Raw genomic sequence first — 3,899 nt, forward strand, 5'->3', positions numbered from 1 at the left:
CCTTCCTTCCTTTCCCTCCCTCCCTCCCTCCCTCCTTCCTTGTCTCTCTCTCTCTCTTTCTTTCTTTATTTCTTTCATGGAGTTTCATTCACTCTTTCTCCCAGGCTGGAGTGAAGTGACGTGATCTCTGCTCACTGCAACCTCCGCCCCCGGGTTCAAGAGATTCTCTTGCCTCAGTCTCCCAAGTAGCTGGGATTACAAGCGTGCACCACCATGCCTAGCTAATTTTTGTATTTTTAGTAGAGATGGGGTTTCGCCATGTTGGTCAGGCTGGTCTGGAACTCCTGACCTCCAGTAACGACCCACCTCGGCCTCCCAAAGTGCTGGGATTACAGGCGTGAGTGACTGCATCCGGCCCTGTTTTTTTTGTTTCTGCCTCCTGGCTTCAAGTGATTCTCCTGTCTCAGTTCTCAAGTAGCTGAGATCACAGGCACATGCCGCCACGCCCGGCTCATTTTTGTATTTTTTGGTAGAGATGGGGTTTTACCATGTTGGCCAGGCTAGTCTCAAACTCCTGATCTTAAGTGATCCAGCTGCCTTGGCCTCCCAAAGTGCTGGGATTACAGACATGAGCCACCACGCCCGGCCAAGTATTTCTTTATAGCAATACAAGAATGGCCTGATATAAGCAGTATTTTATTTTATTTTTATTTTTATTTTTTTTATTTTTTTCAGATGGAGTCTTGCTCTGTCACCCAGGCTGGAGTGCAATGGTGCTATCTAGGCTCATTGCAACCTCCACCTCCCTGGTTCAAGCGATTCTCCTGCCCTCAGTCTTCCAAGTAGCTGGGATTACAGGTGTGTGCCACCATACCTGGCTAATTTTTGTATTTTTAGTAGTAGAAATTTTGCTGTTTTGCTATGTTGGCCAGGCTGGTCTTGAACTCCTGACCTCAGATGTTCTGCCCATCTCTGCCTCCCAAAGTGCTGGGATTATAGGCATGAACCACCACGCCCAGCTATATAGCTTACATTTTTAATCTACTTCTCTTTTTTTCTTTTTTTTTTTTTTAATTTGGATGAAGTTTCAGTCTTGTTGCCCAGGCTGGAGTACAATGGCAAAATCTCAGCTCACTACATCCTCCACCTCCCGGGTTCAAGTGATTCTCCTGCCTCAGTCTCCTAAGTAGCTGGGACTACAGGCGTGCACCACTACACCCAGCTAATTTTGTATTTTTAGTAGATAGGGGCTTCAACACGTTAGCTAAGCTAATCTCAAACTCCTGACCTCAGGTGATCTGCCCTCCTTGGCCTCCTGAAGTGCTGGTATTACAGGTGTGAGCCACTGTGCCCAGCATAATGTACTTATTTCTATTGAGTGTGTCTATGTGTTTATATTTTTCCAAAATATTTGTACCATGCTTACTATTAAATTTTACAAGCCACTTTTTTCACTTAAATATCAATATGAACAATTTTGCTTTTTGAAATTAATTGCTAATTCACTTAGCTTCAACTTTCCCCTCATCTTCTAACTCTTTTTTTTTTTCTTTTTTTTTGAGATGGAGTCTTGCTCTGTCGGCCAGGCTGGAGTGCAGTGGCGCGATCTTGGCTCACCGCAACCTCCACCTCCTGGATTCAAGTGATTCTCCTGCCTCTGTCTGCTGAGTAGCTGGGATTACAGGCACTTACCACTGCACCCGGCTACTTTTTTTTTGTATTTTTAGTAGAGACAGGGTTTCACCATCTTGACCAGGCTGGTCTTGAACTCCTGATCACGTGATCCACCCACCTTGGCCTCCCAAAGTGCTGGGATTACAGGCATGAGCCACCATGCCTGACTATATAGCTTACATTATTAATCTACTTTTCTTTCTTTCTTTCTTTGTTTCTTTTTTCTTTCTTTCTTTTTTTTTTAGATGAAGTTTCACTCTTGTCACCCAGGCTGGACTACAATGGCAAAATCTCAGCTCACTACATCCTCCACCTCCTGGGTTCAAGCGATTCTCCTGCCTCAGCCTCCCAAGTTGCTGGGATTACAGGCGCTTGCCACCAGGCCTGGCTAATTTTTTTTTGTATTTTTAGTAGAGACGGGTTTCACTGTGCTAGCCAGGATGGTCTCGATCTCCTGACCTCGTGATCCACCCACCTCAGCCTCCCAAAGTGCTGGGATTACAGGCATGAGCCACTGTGCCCGGCCTTTCTTTTCTTTTCTTTCTCTTTTTTTTTTTTTTCAGTAGATACGGGGATTCTCCATGTTGGTCAGGCTGGTCTCGAAACCCCAACCTCAGGAGATCTGCCTGCCTCGGCCTCCCAAAGTGCTGGGATTACAGGTGTGAGCCACCGCACTGCACCCGGCTGCACTGGTGGTTTTCAATTCCAGCATGTCAGAATACCTGGGTACCTTTTAAGACATGTCAGTGCCTGCACTCCATCCCAGCTCAATTAACTCAGACTCTCCAGGGGTATTATAATATTTTGAAAGCTCCTCAGGGGATTCTAATGTGTACCACTGGACTTCTTTTAGTTGAGAGTCACTGGATTTCAAACACAAAATCCCCTTAATTAGCATCTCCTTTGTTCTGAGTACCTTATACCTAGTTAGTACTACTGTTATTCCACGTTCGTTGTTTATTTTCCAGCTCTTTCTTTTTTGCCCTTTTGTAAATCACTTCCGCTCACATGAGAAAAAGAGTTTCAGTTTGGGTAGATAATTCTGTTTTAGTAAATTCACAAATATAGTTTGAGTAATTTTTTTTTTTTTAAAACAGGGTCACTCAGGGGATTGCAGTGGTGCCATCACAACTCACTGCAGCCTTAACCTCCTGGGTGCAAGCTATTCTCTCTCCTCAACCTCCCTGGTAGCTGGGGCTACAGGCACATGCCACCACTCCTGGCTAGTTTTTAAATTTTTGGTAGAAATAGGGTTTCACTATGTTGTGCAGGCTGGGCTCAAACTCCTGGGCTCAAGTGATCCTCCCACCTTGGCCTCCCAAAGTGTTAGGTTTACAGGTGTCAGCCACTGTGCCTGGCCTAGTTTGGGTAAAATTTTATTTTTCCATATAACTTCTGAAATTTCCATGGCAAATCACTCTTGATAATTTATGTAAACTTATAAAAAAATCAGATGATGTTTTTGAATGTACATCAATTATTGTTATTTGAGGGTTTTTTCTTCTGTTTTAGCAATATTAAACTGAAAAAGAAACCACTTTGAGTATGGCACATCTTCCTTAAAATTCTAAATATTATATTTTAAAAACTTTAAAAAATCATAACTAAGCTGATTAAAATCAGGGAATCCTTTGTAGGACAGAAATGTCAAACACATTCTAGAGGATTAAGAAAAGCACTAGACCCACAGTATTCCATAGTGATACCTGCTGTTCTCCCTGGAGTCTAGAGCATGAATTATGGGCTTTGAGGAATAGGAATCTGTTGTTCCTAGCAGGGTGAGAGGTAAGATCTAAAATTCGTTGTATAGGCCAGGTGTGGTGGCTCATGCCTGTAATCCCAGCACTTTGGGAGGCCAAGACTGGTAGATCACTTGAGGTCAGGAGTTCGAGACCAGCCTGGTCAACATGGTGAAACCCCATCTCTACCAAAAAATACAAAAATGAGCTGGGCGTGGTAGTGCCCACCTGTGGTCCCAGCTACTCGGGAGGCTGAGGCACGAGAGAATCACTTGAACCTGGGAGGTGGAGGTTGCAGTGAGCTGAGATCACACCACTGCACTCCAGCCCAGGCAACAGAGTGAGACCCTGTCTCAAAAAAAAAAATTCTGCAGAAAGCCAAAACCCAAGAAAAGCAGCCCTCTCAGTAAATAAAGCAGAGAAATATCTGTTCTGCAGATTGAGACAATAAGAATGCAAGCCTGTACAAACCTGACTCTGGGTATCTAACAAAATCCTACTACTTCTATATTAAAAAAAAAAAAAAGCCAAAGATTAAATTTAAAG

The sequence above is a fragment of the Rhinopithecus bieti genome, unplaced genomic scaffold (genome assembly GCF_001698545.2).
Source record: "Rhinopithecus bieti isolate Rb0 unplaced genomic scaffold, ASM169854v2 scaffold_759, whole genome shotgun sequence".
Taxonomy (NCBI): Eukaryota; Metazoa; Chordata; class Mammalia; order Primates; family Cercopithecidae; genus Rhinopithecus; species Rhinopithecus bieti.